Raw genomic sequence first — 18,918 nt, 5'->3', positions numbered from 1 at the left:
AATCTCAGCCGTTAAATCGCACTGAAAAAATGCCATCAAACATTGGGAGAAAGAGAACCGTCCAATCATCCATCCACTCACGCCATCCTCCTCATGGAAAGCTATCAATCAATCAAGAAATAATATCAGCGAATTACGTAGAAGCAATCACGGATGGTAACGTCAACAAATTTGGAAAGCGATCCTTGCTACTTCCTCCTAATAAACGCTAATATAGCTACCAAATGGTATCTCCCTTCCCTTGTTATGTTAGCTACCAAATCGTCACACATGTGGCCCAAGGCCGCAGCAAACAATATCATCTTTACTATCATCGCCCAAACAATCGATAACCCCGCCGCCCCATGCCGCTTCCCATTCCTCTCCCTCCGCCGCCTCCTCCTCTCCATTTTCCGCCGCCTCCGCGCTGGCAACGGCGCTCCGGCCATGCGGCCGATGCAGGATCTCCTCCAACTTCTCCTGCGGTTGTGGCTCTCGTGGAGGAGGATAACAAAGATGAGGAGTCACGCAGCATCAAGCTGCCGCCTGCCGCCGATACAGACCTCCTCCTCATCCTCCTCCTCCTGGCCGCAGCGGTCCCCGAACATCCGGCATGTAGCCATATGCGCCGAAATCGGACGGTGCAGTAGAGGTCTACATACCCCAACAGTGATGCCTTTAGATTCCCTCAGGTAAAGGCTCGTTCTTGTTACAATGTAAATCGGATCACCTCCATCATGTTATTTATCTTGCAGGGTATTGTAGCCCAAATATCATCATCACGTAGAAGTGGTAGCCAAATCAATTAGTTTTACTTCTTAAGGTAGTGAACACCACCATCCAAGTGATGTTGGTCAATTAACATCTTGCTCGATTTCTAAATCTGGAGCTATCGGTGTTGATACTTGAAATCTAACATTGCAGATTACATGGTTTTAGGTATTTCTTGTTCTTCCGGCTTCCTCCCGTCAAGATGAAAGGTCGCAGTTTGGCAAGACCCTACTGTTCTTCCTGGTCGTGTTTCTCTAGGCTTCAGCCACAAAGGGTGACTGTGAGGTGCCAGACAACACCCATCGTTTAAGCACATGCATTGAGAGGTGGATACATTCTTAGATTGCTTAATATTGCAACTGAAATTGTTGGGCTGGTTTCATATCCCACATTTATGCGATTTTTCTGTAAACGAGAAGCTGAGAACTACTTTCACTTCAATTCTGAAGATCTAATTCTAAATTGGCAAAAGCCATATCAGTGTTCATTTTCAATATTGTCATCTCAAAGGTATAACTGTACCTCATTTTGATCATCCCATTATCAAGGTTTTTTTTATTTACAGATTTTCGCCATGAATAGCCTATACATATTTGTTATGATATGCCACTTTAAAGATGGGATCGTACTTAATTTACTATTTCTATTTGCATGCGATCCAGGGGAGCTTCGGTCATGGATGCCAACCGTTCATGTATATGTGCATTCATGGGTCTATACTCTATAGTACTATACTGGCATATGCATCATTCTTGGCTGCCGTTGTTCTCTTAAAAACTCGACCATGTCCTTTTGGGCATTATTTGTGCGAGTCTTCGGTTGCGTTTTATTTACCTAATACTAACCACACTAATCATTTTCTAACATTTTCTTGTTCCATGACTTCATTCAGAATATCCTGCAGTGGTTTTCGGTATTGTACAAAATCATGGCCCTTCAGCAGAATCAAATAAAAAACGAGAGAATATGCCGTGCACGAATATGGATGCATCATGAAGGTGCTTTGAAAACATGTATAATTTTTTCTATGTGTAATTTTTTATGCATCATTATTGGTCATTTCTTTGTAGGTGTATTTTTTTATTTGTCGTTGTCATTCTCGGTGTGGTTTGTCCCCTACTCTCTTGTGATTACAAATCATTTATTTAGTTGTACTCTTTCATTGACACGAGCAATAAAGGTTGCCTCCTTAGTTTTCCTCTCGCTGAACGACTGTGCTGAACTGTCGGGTGTGTGGATGGTTGCAATGAGATTGTCTGGCAGGTGCCTCCGCCTCCATCACATGTATAAGACTATAAGCGTTTGTATTTGTTCACAAAATTGAGGTTATATTCTAAAATTTGAAGGAGCTATCCTCATTTCCATAAATATAAAGATGAATGGTGATGAAAATTAACTTATTTGATGCACGTATTTCTTTGTTTAGGAAGCATGATTAATTTTACATTTTTATTAAATTTCCTTTTAGGATGCTAGAAACTGATGACGATTCAAGCATTAAATTAAAAAGCTGCAGCTGTGCTACTTAGAGCTGTCATATCAGCAATACTGCCTAAAGTATTTATGTACTCAACTTTTTTGGTGGATGTTATATTTATAGAGATCAATGTTATCTTCATGTCACTGCAGTTTTGTCGAGTGTTATATGCACAAGCAGCTGGAGATGTGAGGAACCGGTATTGCGTGGAAAAGAATTGCTTGTGTTGGAGCTTGGGACAAGGAAGATGCACCATGGCCAAGGCTACAATCTGGTCATCATCTTGCCACCTGCAAGGGTCGCTTGACGTCAACATATCTTACCTAGGCCCAGCCGTTTGTAGCAACACACGTGTTGACACATGGGTACACGCCATAGTACATTTTGATCAAATCTATATATATCTTTGTTGTTTGCTTAGCAACATACATGCCTCTTGAGATAGAGGAATTGATGTGTGTGGCTACATGGTGGAAAATGACAGGTGTGCCATGCTTGACATTCATGGTTGCAAAGAGAACAACTATATGAGTAATTTACCTCTCTATATAATTGTTTTATATAGCTTCTGGTTCCTTGAAGTCATTTTGACCGGCACATCAAAATAGAGATATTCAAGAACATGCGAAATTAAATCAGTAAGCAAGATGAGAGGCTATAAAAAAAATATCAAAGTTCCCTGTCATCTCATCTACCAAAAATCCCAAAAAAATAAAGAGAGTAAAATATAAAAAAGATATAAATTCATGAAAATCCAAAAGTATATTTTTTTTCTTACAGATACTTCACTTAGGAACAAACAACAATGAAGAAGATCAACATCATGCTTCAGTAGTTTGAGTAACCCAAGCGACAATGATGTCCTCCTTGGTTGACTGTGTTGTCGTTAAAATGTTGATTAAAAGGGTGTCTTTGTTTGTAGCTACTCCGTGCCACCATATTTTCACATGGATTCCGTTTACGTGTGCGGTTGCAAAATTAATTTAAGAAGCCGTGGCAACGCACGGGCATTCAACTAGTCTAAAATAAGTGTCGTGATTTTAGTTAGAGTTTAAATTAGAACTATGATATTTACTATGGATCCGGGGGAGTAGAAAAAATGGCCAATGCTTTGCGAGGAAAAGAAGATGTTTAGCAATCCAAGAAACCTCCCCTATTATTAACCAAACCAAAGTAATCCAAATATTTGCACTACAAAGTTTAGTCCCTAAGTTTTTCCTCGAGATACATTTACCAAACAAAAATACCAAATACCATTCATATAGGTACGATGACATGGTGTGTAGATTGTTGTAAACAATAGAAGCTATTTTCAATTTCCATGGACATTTCAGATTTCAGCGATATGGATTTACCAATTTCCAACTTTCTATACTATGGGGTGAATCCTTCAAGGCATGTAAAATTTCGAGCCAGTTTTCACATGACATTGTGAAGTAGTTAGTATTAGTGGCGGTACTAGGAGTTGTCATATAAGAACTTTAAACGTTCAGGTATTGATGCATAATAACAATTGAATGGTTAGTTGGTATTAGTGGTGGTCCTATGAGCTTGGAGTTGTGATGTTGGAACTTTTAAATTTGAAGTAGAAAACACATACAATTTGAAATGCTTATTGGGTATTTGCAACTTCGGTAGTTCAAAGTTTCAACCTATACACAAAAGGTTAACGGTTTTAGAGTTTCGGAACAAAAGTTGTAAGTTTAGTTAACCTCGCGACTTGTGAATACTTGTGCCTCTTATTTATTAGTTTCGCTTATTCTAAGTCAACTAAGAATTAGCTTAATTCCCAGTCAACTCCTAAGCCATTCGATTGCATCGTGATTTGTGCGAGCTATGAGGTGTAATCGTGAGTTGCAAATTTACAAGTGAGCTTAAATACCTTTGGACTGTTGGATTCATGATAGCCATAAGTTGCATCGTTTGTTCCGGCTGAGATAAATGCTCCGGATCATTGGCCTCCTTCTTTATACCTGCCAGTAATGAGTTGCGACATGAGTTGCAACTGAAATTCGACGACGTCGTCTTGAGAAAGCAAACGACCCGGAGATGTTAGAAGTGCAGCATGCATGGAAAGCATGAAGCTTGCAAATAACCTGAACCTGCGTCGAGTGAAACTAGCGAGTGACTGTGGCCAGTTAGTCCGAGAGATGAAGGCGGCCATGCCAGATTGAGGTTATATTTACTCTATAGTAGGTCAGCATGTTTGGTTTCAAAGTCCACCGACACCGACGGTGTTTGTATAAACATTATGAGTTAATCATTAAGGGTGGGATTCTAGAAAAAGAGCCAATCAATGGCAAGGTGCTCTTAATCCTCACTAGTAGAAAAATGACTTTTAGTCCCGGCTCATAATGGGCTTTGGGCTTTAGTTCCGGTTGTGCAACCCGGACCGCTTTAGTCCCGGTTGATTACGAATCAGGACTAAAGGTCCATCCATGTGGGCTGCAAACGTGCGTCTCCCCGGACTAATATTTTTTGTTTATTTTTTCTAATTTTTTTCCATTCCCTTTTTTCTATTTTTATTCAGAATTTCTATTATTTCAGTTATTTGCATAGTTTAGTTTCTAACTACACTTATCTCTAGTCAAATTACTTACTTGTGGTCAACTTCCCGCTCGGTCACCTATCCTCCCACTACTCCAGCACTAGCACGCTTAACTTCTAAGTTTCATCCCGTCTCGCATCCAAGTGCTTCGCGCGCATGTACATGATACTAGTATGATATTAATCCTATTAACATGTTGGTCGATGTCAGATTTCTTTTATTGTTTGAATTTTAAATAATTATTTTAACAAACAAAAGTAATGATGTAATAATAATCTTGAATCAATAAATAAACATTAACTTTTAATTTGTATTATTTTTAATTTTTAATTTTTATCTTTTAAATATATTTTTTGCCAAACCTAAAACCTAAAAATTGGGTAAAAGTAGTAATCTTTATGTAGGATGCAATTATTAATTTTAATTTTTTTAAAATAATAAAATATAAAATCTATAATTTATAGCAAAAACTAAAATCTTCGTGCTTTCATATTTTCATTTGGAATTTTGAGAATCTAAAAATTTGCTAACCGGGTAACCCGAGTGAATTCGGATGTAAATTTTTCCCAGGATGATTTTGATATATTATACGTTTTTTCCGACGTTGTATGCAAAAGTTTATGCGGTTTTACCATTTTACAAACTTTTTTGCAAAAAATTCAAAATTCGAATTTCTTAATTTCGCCGAATAGTAGGTTGCATAACATACAAGAATCTGAAAACTTTTTATTTTTTTGAGTTTTCTAGCATTTTCTTTTATATTTTACAAAGCAAAAAAAGACGATCCACAGGGGGTTGAAGGATGCGTGGGGAGTAAAAAACCCGAAAAAACCTTTAGTCCCGGTTGGGGCCTGCGCCGGTCGCAGCCTGCCATATACCCCTTTAGTCCCGGTTCCCCACCAGAACCGGGACTAAAGATCCGATTAGTCCCGGGCCAAAGTGTTAGGGGACTAATGGGTTGGGATGGAAGGACTCTTTTCTACTAATGCCTCTCCCACACGCAAATTACTTAACGAGGGTCATACAAGTGGATGACTGATGGGGTGAAAACATCTATTAACGTTATAACTTAGTGCTGTACAGGGTAGCTTCTATCGATATTTTGTGCATCATCAATTTAAATACTCCTGTCAAACTCCCATTATCCTCTTGCATACAATATGCAAACACAACACTAGCACACATTGTTTTTACTCTCATTGGACCCACGATTCATCGTACTTGCACTCACAATTGGGGCTTGCCCGGCGTGGCAAGGTGCAGGCGGTTGGGGCCGACGAGGGCAGCCCGCATACCGCGTCGTTCCCCTGCTCGACCTAGGATTTGGGCAGGGCAGGGTCATGGCGATCCCATCGCTGCGTGTCGAGAGAAGGTCGGCAGAGTAGGGAGGGGACGCAGGAGGTCGCCCCCGGGATGAGTTTGTGTCGCTCGAGGAAGAAGAAGCTCGTACCGCTTCAGGAAATAAAGACGTGGATGGGCAAATTCCATGCAAATACAGATGTCACACCCTCCGAATTGCCCCCTGAACGCCTCCCTGCGGGTGCGGCCTGAAATTGCCAACAGTTTCCACACTCTAATTTCATACGCACCCAAACAAGTGAATTGGAGGCTTAAATTTCAATTTCCCAATTCCTGGCCTAATTCAGTGCATCCAAACACGGATGTGTAATCCAAGAATTCTAGAAAAAATGTCAAAAAAGATGTCTAATCCAAGAATCCTGTGATAGAATGGCAGCAAGCTTTTTACGCACTCTTTTTCATACCAAGGTATCGATAGGAACTAGAAGGTTTTTAATGAGGCGGTTTGTTGACCTAATATAGTGTGTGTTTACCTCAAAAAAATCCATAAAAATGTCCAATTCTTTGCGAGGAGAAAAAGATTTCTAATCGAAGAAATCTCCATGTTATTAACCACAAAAAAACCAAATATTTATACTATGGAGTACAAAGTTTAATACACAAGTTTTGTCAAATACTTCGTCGGACAAAACTTAAACACTACCTAGTCAATATCATACACACATTCATATAACATCACATTACATAAAGATGATCTTGATCATGATAGACAGCTGATGCGCGTAGATGTACACGTCCGTTGGGAACCCCAAGAGGAAGGTATGATGCGCACAGCAGCAAGTTTTCCCTCAGAAAGAAACCAAGGTTATCGAACCAGTAGGAGCCAAGAAGCACGTGAAGGTTGTTGGTGGAGGAATGTAGTGCGGCGCAACACCAGTGAAACCGGCGCCAACGTGGAACCTGCACAACACAATCAAAGTACTTTGCCCCAACGTAACAGTGAGGTTGTCAATCTCACCGGCTTGCTGAAAACAAAGGATTAAGCGTATCGAGTGGAAGATGGTGTTTGTTTGCAAAGAACAGTAAAAGCAGTAGAATGTATTCAGATGTAAAAGAATGGACCGGGGTCCACAGTTCACTAGTGGTGTCTATCTAATAAGATAACTAGCATGTTGGGTGAACAAATTACAGGTGGGCAATTGACAAATAAAGATTCAATACATATTAACGATGATTACTATGTGATTTAATGAGGGCATTACGACAAAGTACATAGACCGCTATCCAGCATGCATCTATGCCTAAATAATCTACCTTCAGGTTATCATCCGAACCCCTTCCAGTATTAAGTTGCGAACAACAGATAATTGCATTAAGTATGGTGCGTAATGTAATCAACACAAATATCCTTAGACAAATCATCAATGTTTTATCCCTAGTAGCAACAGCACATCCACAACCTTAGAACCTACTGTCACGATCTCAGATTCAATGGAGGCATGAACCCACTATCGAGCATAATTACTCCCTCTTGGAGTTACAAGTATCAACTTGGCCAGAGCCTCTACTAGCAACGAAGAGCATGCAAGAACATAAACAACACATATATGATAGATTGATAATCAACTTAACATAGTATTCTCTATTCATCGGATCTCACCAAACACAACATGTAGCATTACAAATAGATGATCTTGATCATGTTAGGCAGCTCACAAGATCTATAACAATGAAAGCACAAGCGGAGAAGACAACCATCTAGCTACTGCTATGGACCCATAGTCCAAGGATGAACTACTCACGCATCAATCCGGAGGTGGGCATGATGATGTAGAGCCCCTCCGGTGATGATTCCCCTCTCCGGCAGGTGCCGGAGGCGATCTCCCGAATCCCCCGAGATGGGATTCGCGGCGGCGGCCTCTCAGTAATGTTTTCCGTATCGTGGCTCTCGGTACAGGGGGTTTCGCGACGGAGGCTTTAAGTAGGCGGAAGGGTAGGTCAAAGGGCGTCACGAGGTGGAGACACCACAGGGCCGCGCCGCCCTGGTGTCTGGCCACCTCGTGGCCCCACTTCGTCTCCTCTTCGGACTTCTGGAAGCTTCGTGCAAAAATAGGACCCTGGGCGTTGATTTCGTCCAATTCCGAGGATATTTCCTTACTAGGATTTCTGAAACCAAAAACAGCAGAAAAACAGCAACTGACACTTCGACATCTTGTTAATAGGTTAGTGCCGGAAAATGTAAAATAACGCTGTAAAGTGTGTATAAATCACTCAAGTATTGTAATAAAAGTAGCATGGAACATAAGAAATTATAGATACGTTTGCGACGTATCAAGCATCCCCAAGCTTAGTTCCTACTCGTCCTCGAGTAGGTAAACGATAACACAAATAATTTCTGAAGTGACATGCTACCAACATAATCTTGATCAACATTATTGTAAAGCATATAAGATGAATGGAGTGATCTGAACAAAAGATTGCTAACAAAGATAATGACTAAGCAAATGAATCATATAGCAAAACTTTTCATGAATAGTACTTTCAAGACAAGTATCAATAAGACTTGCATAAGAGATAACTCATAAGCAATAAATTCATAGTAGAATGCATTGAAGCAACACAAAGGATGATTAAGTTTCAGCAATTGCTTTCAACTTGTAACATGTATATCTCATGGATATTTGTCACCATAGAGTAATATAACAGGTGCAATAAGTAAACATGTAAGAATCAATGCACACGAGTTAACACAAGTGTTTGCTTCTAAGATAGAAGGGAATGGGTAAACTGACTCAACAATAAAGTAAAAGATTGGCCCTTCGCGGAGGGAAGCATTGATTACTATTTTTGTGCTAGAGCTTTTTGTTTTGAAAACATAGAAACAATTTTGTCAACGGTAGTAATAATTCATATGTGCTATGCATAATACTTCCTACAAGTTGCATGCCTCATGCATAGAGTACCAATAGTGCTCGCACCTTGTCTGATGTAGCCCCGCTCACCAACGACACTACATCAAGGCCAACAAGTCCCCCAAGTGGACCAATGACAAGGGCTCGAGTTAAAGCTCTACATGAGAAGGTGAATTCGCTCCTCTCTACCTCTACCTTTGACACCCCCTTGGATGGCTTGCTACTTCATGCAAATACACTATGTTCAATCAGGTACATCGGTCAAGACACAAGCCATGGAGTCCAAGCTAATGGAGGGAGAGCTGGAAATGATGAAGATGGAGATCCAGCGCGCAGGCCGGAACTTCCGCCCTCCAGGGCCGGAACTTCCGCCCAACAGGACCGGAACTTCCGCCCTCCAGGACCGGAACTTCCGCCCAGATGCTGCCCAGATACCGTTCAGCGCCCAGAGAAGTGGAGCCAGCCGGAACTTCCGCCCCGAGGGACCGGAACTTCCGCCCACCCGGAACTTCCGCTCAAGTTCCGCCCAAGTTCCGAAAGTCCGTCAAAACGCCCCTGGATGTTACTGCAAGGAAACGGGCTAATTTCGGAACTTGACCGGAACTTGGCCGGAACTTCCGGCCGGGCCGGAACTTCCGCCCTCCAGGGCCGGAACTTCCGCCCCTGACCGGAACTTCCGCCCAAGTCGGCCGGAACTTCCGCCACCGCGATTTCAGCACAAAGCACTACTTTTCAGCCGTGTAACTTACCTATTCGCCCACCCGACTATAAATAGGCTAGTTGGCTCAGATCTGAGACTAGACTTGTTTAGAACTCAAACCTAACTTTGAGCTTAGTCTCCCTTGGGTATCATCCTCCGTAATCAAGGCACCTTGGTTGTTGACTTTGAATTTGTGGGGTGAGATTCTAGTACTTGTTACTCTCTCTCCCTCCCCAAGTTCATCCTCTCCAATCCCAATCTCTCTCCGGAATTCTCGCCTCGTGCCTCTTCCACGGAGATTCTATTGGCGTGGTCCATCGAGCCACGGAGGTAAGCATCGGGTGTATCGGGTTGGTGTGCGTGCGTGAGTCTCGGAGTTCATCGTGTTCTTCATCCCCTCGCGTTTTCCCATCTCACCCGCTTGGTTTCGAAGTCAATCCGCAAGATCGGGCCACACACGGGGTCTTAGACCACATCATATGGTATCAGCAGCCTTTGGTTTCCGCGGATTTGACCCTCCACCCACCCAATTTCGTCTCTAAAAAAAAAATTTCCAAAAAAAAAAAAAAAATTCCCCAAAAATAGCCCCAAATTGCCTTTGGACGGATCTGTGATTTGGTTGAGTTTTGAGTGGTTTTGGTCCAATAGAAACTTGTCTTTGGTGTTGATCTGCAATTCCCCCACCTTCCCACAGCTTCTAGTGCCAAATTTTCCACGAATTCGAAGATTTTCGGCCCGGATTTCCGCCCAAATCGAAGAACAGCCCGCAGATCTGATTGCGACCGGAAGTTCCGGCCGGCAGGACCGGAAGTTCCGCCCCCGGACCGGAAGTTCCGCCCCTCAGGACCGGAACTTCCGCCTGGCCGAATTTTTCACAGCTAACTTCGTTTTTCGTTTTGGCACTAACCCCTTGTGTTTGGACTTCGTAGTGTGTGCCATTTCAGATAACTCCGCAACATCAACTACGACGACGGCACCCCGAGGATCCAAGCGGTTCATTTGACACTTTCCACCATAGCAAGTTCAAGTTCGTCGGCCACCGTCATAAAGTGGTATAACTTGCACCTAACTTGTAGCCTTAGCTTCCTTTGCGTACCTTTCCTATCGAGAGTGGCTATCTAGTGTTGCGAAGCATTGCGCAAGCGTCCCGACCGTGAGGGTGTGCGTGTGTTGAGCAAAGCTACGAAGCAAGCTCGTGTGAAAAGATAGGCAAAAGAAGTGTGACATACTTACATAGATAGTGAGAAAAAGAAAGCTTCTAAGCATACAAAAAAAAAAGAGTGAAAAAAAAAAGGAGAAAAAGAAAAAGAAAAGAGTGTGAGTGACACCTATACACAAAAGAGTCCAAAGCTTATAAGCAAAAGAGAGAAAAGAGAAGAGAGGCGTCTTGCGCAAATCTTGTTGCTTCTCAATTTTGCAACCAAGCCACGGTCTCTCTTGCGTTAGCGTGACACCGAGCTAGTAGTCTTCGTTAGGACCATTTTTGTTCGTGCTCATTTTCCGTCGCGCTAACCCCATTTTGTCCCACGCGTGCGTTCCACATTGTGAATGCCTTTTGTGATCACCGCTTTTGACTTGTGACTTTTGCATCTTACCCACTTTTAACAACATACTTGATCTTGGATTTGTCTTTTGGTTTTCCACAACACTCGCCTAACACCATATTTGCTAGCTTTTGCGTGTGGTTTTGCGTGTGTCCCCGATACACTTGATCTTACTTTCGGCTTGGTTGATTGCCTCAATACTATCTTACCTTGGTAAGAGTGCGAGGTAGTCTCCTTCCACTAACATACACAACATAGTTCTTGTTCTTCCATCATGGATAGGAGCGGAGATGAAACAAGGGATGGAGAAGTCCTTCGGAACACCGAGAGGTTGGCTACTCAACACAACCTATGGACTCAACGCCAAGAGTTCAAGGAGCAACTATCACTCTTCGAGACCCGCATCGACGAGCAATATGAAGAAGTGGCTCACAACTTCTCCACGGTGAACCAAGACTTGGCTCTCCTCCGTGAAGCTACGGACAACTTGAATGGCCAAATGGCGGCCAATGATGCGAACATGGAGCGACGCATGGATAGCCTCGAGCGCGCCATCACCAACTTGGGTCGTCATCGCCGACACCGCTCTATTTCCTCATCATCAAGCTCGTCACAAGATTACTATTCTCATGGCCACCGTTCGTCATCAAGCTCCTCCTCAAGGCATGAAGACCATCCTCGTCCTCATCGACCACATGCTCGTCAAGAAGACTCTCGCTCTAACTCAAGGAGAGGTGAATTCCATCGCCATGCTCGTCCTCATGAACGACCTCCACAAGAACAAGTTCCTCACCAAGATCGTCATCAAGCGGCTCGCCATGCCCACCATGGGCATGACGACCAACCCCACGACAACGTCTTCCACAACATGGCGCCACATGGTGATGCTCCCGCCCAAGGTCGTCAAGAGCAACCAAGGCGTGATCTCCGGAATCATCCTCGCCATGACCAAAGGGGCCGAGGGCAACCACAACATGATCAAGATGAGAGGGCCATAATTGGGCAACGCCAACAACCTCGCCAAGACCCGCAACAACATCCTCAACATGAGCCAAGTGAAGCTAGTGTTCACCTACAACGCCAACCCAATGCTATGGTTGGTCGTGGAAGACCTCCTCCACCTCCTCAAGTCGCAAGAGATGAAGGCATCCGTCCTCGCCGCCGCAACATGGAAGATGAAGAGAATATGTATGGAAAGCTCAAGTTCAATATGCCCAAGTTCAAGGGTGAAGACGATGCCGAGGCCTACCTCTCATGGGCACTCAAGGTTGACAAGATCTTCCGCATCCACAACTACTCCGGTGCCAAGAAAGTAGCCATGGCCTCCCTCGAGTTTGAAGATTATGCCAACACTTGGTGGGAACAAGTTGTCACCCTTAGGGAAGAAAAGGGTGATCCTCCAATTGATACTTGGGAAGACATGAAGGAGGAGATGCAAGCCCGCTTTGTCCCTACACACTACAAGACCGATCTCTTCAACAAGCTACAAAAGTTGAAGCAAGGCACCAAGACCGTTGAGGAATTCTTCAAGGAGATGGAGTTAACCATGATGAGAGCAAACATCCAAGAGTCCAAGAACCAAACCATCGCTAGGTTCTTCAATGGCCTCAACTACCCCATCAAGAAGATTGTGGAGTTCCAACAATACTCCAACATGGTTGAGTTGGTTCACCAAGCTTCCAAGGCCGAGCGTCAAGTGAATGAGGACATCAAGTACTCCAAGTCCAAGCAATACTTCGCCTCCAAGCTTGCTACATCAACTCCTACAACAAGTGTCAAGCCATCCGCATCCTCTACACCTTCCAAGCAACCTTCCATACAAAGTCGCATGAAGCAAACGGTATCCTCCACCACCTCCTCTAAGGCCTCTACGGGACCCTCCAATGTCACTTGCTTCAAGTGTGGCACCCAAGGCCACAAATCCTTTGAGTGCAAGAACACCAAGGTCATGATCACTATGGAGAATGGTGACATAGAGACTCTAAGTGAAGGTGAATATGAAGCCCTAGTGCAAGCCGCGGTTGCTAATGAGGAAGACTATGATGAAGAAAGTGGAGAAGACCCTCTCTTATGCACACATGATCCAAGCCCTTCTCTTGTGGTCACTCGAGTGCTCACCACTCAACCCCAAGCTATGGAAGACCAAAGATGCAACATCTTCCAAACGCGTGCCGGCATTGGTGGCAAGTCTATCAAGGTCATCATCGATGGTGGGAGTTGCCACAACTTGGCAAGCACCGAGCTATGTGAGAAGCTCAACCTCACGCTTCGCAAGCATCCTCATCCATACCATGTCCAATGGTTGAGTGACAAGGGCAATGTCAAGATTCAACACACCGTCACCGTCAACTTCAAGATAGGACCCTATGAAGACACCGTCGAGTGTGACGTGGTGCCTATGACCGTGTGCCACATGTTGCTTGGCCGCCCATGGCAATTTGACAAGAAGGCCATACATGATGGTTTCTCTAATGCATACACCTTCAAGGTCAAGGACAAGAAGTTCGAGCTTCGCCCAATGACTCCTAGCCAAATCATCGCCGACAATGCGAAGGCTTTAGCGAGGGCACAACACCACATCCACCATAGTGAGTTGAGAGGAGAGGGAGCGACCCACCAAAAAGAGAGTGAGCGCCACCACCCACATATGAGTGAGAGAAAGAGTGTCCTCCTAACCACCAAAAGCGAGTGGAGAGAAGTGAAAGACAACCCATCCACCACCATACACTACGTGCTCATTTGCAAGGGCCTCTCGGCGGAGACTAACGACTTAACCAACATTCCTTCATCTTTGTTGTCTCTTTTGAAGGAGTTCCAAGACGTCTTCCCCGACGAGCTACCACATGGACTACCACCGCTTCGGGGCATCGAGCATCGCATCGACCTCATACCCGGCGCTCCACTACCAAACCGCGCCGCCTACCGCACCAACCCCGAGGACACCAAGGAGATCCAACGCCAAATTCAAGACCTCCTCGCTAAAGGGTATGTCCGAGAAAGCCTTAGCCCTTGTGCCGTTCCCGTCATTCTTGTGCCTAAACCGGATGAGACGCAACGGATGTGTATGGATTGCCGCCCTATCAATGCCATTACCGTCCGTTATCGACATCCCATTCCGCGTTTAGATGATATGTTGGATGAATTGAGTGGTGCCACGATTTTCTCTAAGATTGATTTGCGTAGTGGCTACCACCAAATTCGCATGGCAATTGGTGATGAATGGAAGACGGCATTCAAGACCAAGCTTGGTCTCTATGAATGGCTCGTCATGCCGTTTGGTCTTTCCAATGCTCCTTCCACTTTTATGCGTCTTATGAATCACATCTTGCGACCTCTCATTGGCAAGAGTGTGGTTGTCTACTTTGATGATATCCTCATCTATAGCAAAAATCTCGAGGACCATGTTCAACATGTGAGAGAAGTCCTATGCATCTTGCGCCACGAGAAGCTTTTTGCCAACCTCCCTAAATGCCATTTCGCTCAAAACAAATTGGTTTTTCTTGGTTTTGTGGTTTCCGCCAATGGGATAGAAGTTGATTCTTCCAAAGTTGAGGCCATCCACAATTGGCCCACTCCCACAAATGTTGGCCAAGTGAGAAGCTTCCATGGTCTTGCCGGATTTTACCGCCGTTTTGTGAAAGATTTCAGCACCATTGCTTGCCCTTTAAACGAACTTACAAAAAAGAATGTTCCGTTCGTTTGGGGCAAAGCACAACAAAAAGCTTTTGATGAATTGAAAAAGAGACTCACCGAGGCACCATTACTTGCTCTTCCCGATTTTTCCAAAACATTTGAGATCGAATGCGATGCGAGTGGACTTGGAATCGGTGGTGTCCTCATGCAAAATGGAAAACCCGTGGCATACTATAGTGAGAAGTTGGATGGCGCACGCCTCAACTATCCTATATATGACAAGGAGCTTTATGCTTTAGTTCGTGTTCTTGAAGTTTGGCAACATTACCTTTGGCCAAAAGAGTTTGTCATCCACTCGGATCATGAGTCCTTGAAGTATTTGAAAAGTCAACACAATTTGAACAAGCGACATGCTAAGTGGGTTGAGTTCATAGAGTCCTTCCCTTATGTAATCAAATACAAAAAGGGCAAGGAAAATGTGGTTGCGGATGCACTTTCCCGCAAGATTACTCTTCTACTCACCCGCTTGGAGTTTCACATTTTGGGTCTTGAAGAGATCAAGGAACTTTACCCGTCCGACGCTTTCTTTGGTCCAATCTTTGCCAAGTGTTCCGTTGACCATGGTTTTGATGATTTCTACTTGCATGATGGCTACTTGTTTAAAGCTAACAAAGTTTGCATACCCGAGTCTTCTCTTCGTAAGTTGCTTTTGCAAGAGTCACATGGAGGTGGCCTCATGGGTCATTTTGGACGCGACAAGACTCTTTCGATGCTATCCACACACTACTATTGGCCACGCATGAAGCGAGACGTGGAGCGCCTTTGCAACCGTTGCACCACTTGTTTACAAGCTAAGTCAACATCCAACCCCCATGGTCTTTACATGCCTTTACCCATTCCATATGCACCTTGGTCGGATATAAGCATGGACTTTGTACTTGGCTTACCACGCACAAAACATGGTCATGACTCAATATTTGTGGTAGTGGATAGGTTCTCAAAAATGGCACATTTCATTCCATGTCATAAGAGCGATGATGCTTCACACATTGCTTCGTTGTTTTTCAGGGAAGTGGTTCGCCTACATGGGATACCGGCAAGCATTGTGTCGGATCGAGACGTCAAGTTCATGAGTTATCTTTGGAAGTCGCTAATGGCCAAGTTTGGAGTCAAGCTTTTGTTCTCATCATCCTCGCACCCTCAAACCGATGGACAAACCGAAGTGGTCAATCGAAGCCTCTCCACACTCCTCCGCACACTTGTGAAGAAAAACTTGAAGTCATGGGAAGATTGCATCCCCCACGCGGAGTTCGCCTACAATCGAGCAAAACACTCCACAACATTACGGAGTCCCTTCATGGTCGTCTATGGTTTCGAACCTCCAACGGCACTCGACATCCTTCCACTCCCTCTTCACCAACGGACCAACATGGACTTCGACGAGCGCACCACCGCCATGAAGAAACTACATGAAGAAACAAGAGCAACCATACAAGACCATGTCCTTCGCCAAGCTAACCGCCTCAATGCCAAGAAGAAAGAACGAGTGTTTGAAGAAGGAGACCTTGTTTGGGTTCACCTAAGGAAAGAAAGGTTCCCTCAAGAACGCAACTCCAAGCTCAAGCCAAGAGGAGATGGGCCTTTCAAGGTACTCAAGCGCATCAACAACAACGCCTACGTCATCGACATACCAACATCCAAGTACTTGGTGAGCAACACTTTCAACATCTCGGACCTCTCCCCACATCATGGAGATGAGGAGGAACAAGAGTCGAGGACGACTCTCTCCCAAGGGGGGGGAGATGATGTAGCCCCGCTCACCAACGACACTACATCAAGGCCAACAAGTCCCCCAAGTGGACCAATGACAAGGGCTCGAGTTAAAGCTCTACATGAGAAGGTGAATTCGCTCCTCTCTACCTCTACCTTTGACACCCCCTTGGATGGCTTGCTACTTCATGCAAATACACTATGTTCAATCAGGTACATCGGTCAAGACACAAGCCATGGAGTCCAAGCTAATGGAGGGAGAGCTGGAAATGATGAAGATGGAGATCCAGCGCAGCAGCCGGAACTTCCGCCCTCCGGGGCCGGAACTTCCGCCCAACGGGACCGGAACTTCCGCCCTCCAGGACCGGAACTTCCGCCCAGATGCTGCCCAGATACCGTTCAGCGCCCAGAGAAGTGGAGCCAGCCGGAACTTCCGCCCCGAGGGACCGGAACTTCCGCCCACCCGGAACTTCCGCTCAAGTTCCGCCCAAGTTCCGAAAGTCCGTCAAAACGCCCCTGGATGTTACTGCAAGGAAATGGGCTAATTTCGGAACTTGAACGGAACTTGGCCGGAACTTCCGGCTGGGCCGGAACTTCCGCCTTCCAGGGCCGGAACTTCCGCCCCTGACCGGAACTTCCGCCCAAGTCGGCCGGAACTTCCGCCACCGCGATTTCAGCACAGCACTACTTTTCAGCGTGTAACTTACCTATTCGCCCACCCGACTATAAATAGCCTAGTTGGCTCAGATCTGAGATTAGACTTGTTTAGAACTCAAACCTAACTTTGAGCTTAGTCTCCCTTGGGTATCATCCCTCTGTAATCAAGGCACCTTGGTTGTTGACTTTGAATTTGTGGGGTGAGATTCTAGTACTTGTTACTCTCTCTCCCTCCCCAAGTTCATCCTCTCCAATCCCAATCTCTCTCCGGGAATTCTGCCTCGTGCCTCTTCCACGGAGATTCTATTGGCGTGGTCCATCGAGCCACGGAGGTAAGCATCGGGTGTATCGGGTTGGTGTGCGTGCGTGAGTCTCGGAGTTCATCGTGTTCTTCATCCCCTCGCGTTTTCCCATCTCACCCGCTTGGTTTCGAAGTCAATCCGCAAGATCGGGCCACACACGGGGTCTTAGACCACATCATTGTCCTACTATCTCGGAAAACACGGATTCTCATCGCATAACATATGCTTCAACCAAGTGTCACAAAGGGGTACCTCTATGCCGCCTGTACAAGTGTCTAAGGAGAAAGCACGCATTGGATTTCTCGCTTTTGATTATTCTCAACTTAGACATCCATACCGGGACAACATAGACAACAGATAATGGACTCCTCTTTTTAATGCTTAAGCATTCAACAATAGTTAATATTCTCATAAGAGATTGAGGTTGTATGTCCAAACTGAAACTTCCACCATGATACATGGCTTTAGTTAGCGGCCCAATGTTCTTCTCTAACATATGCATACTCAAACCATTTGATCATGAAATCCACTACTTCAGACAAGACGAACATGCATAGCATCTCACATGATATCCAACAAAGATAAAGTTGATGGCGTCCCCGGAAAACATGGTTACCGCTCAACAAGCAACTTATAAAAATTAAGACACATAACTACATATTCATCACCACAATAGTTTTTAAGCTATTTGTCCCATGAGCTATATATTGTAAAGGTAGAGGAATGAAATTTAAAGGTAGCACTCAAGTAATTTACTTTGGAATGGCAGAAAAATACCACATAATAGGTAGATATGGTGGACACAAATGGCATGAAGTTTGGCTCAAGGTATTTGGATGCACGAGAAGCATTTCCTCCAGTACAAGGTTTGGGCTAGCAAGGTTGTTTGAAGCAAACACAAGTATGAACAGGTACAACAAAACTCACACAAGAACATATTGCAAGCATTATAAGGCTCTACACTGTCTTCCTTGTTGTTCAAACACTTTACCCGAAAATATCTAGACTTAGAGAGATCAATCATGCAAACCAAATTAAACAAGCTCTACAGTAGTTCTTCATTAATGGATTAAACTACATGATGCAAGAGCTTAAACATGATCTAAGAGAGGTCAAACAATTGCCAAATTGTCAAACCATATGCATCATTTTCCAATTCCAACCAAATAGCAATCTAACGAAGCAATTAGCTTTCGTCATGAACATTAAAGCACAATTAAGAACACAAGTGTTCCATAAGAAAAAGCGGAGCGTAATATCTCCAATATAAGGATGGAGAGATCCAACTTTATTCAAAACAAAACAAAAATAAAAACAAACCGACGC

This window comes from Lolium rigidum, chromosome 6, assembly GCF_022539505.1.
Source record: "Lolium rigidum isolate FL_2022 chromosome 6, APGP_CSIRO_Lrig_0.1, whole genome shotgun sequence".
In the NCBI taxonomy this organism is placed as follows: Eukaryota; Viridiplantae; Streptophyta; class Magnoliopsida; order Poales; family Poaceae; genus Lolium; species Lolium rigidum.
This window is presented reverse-complemented; position numbering follows the sequence as displayed.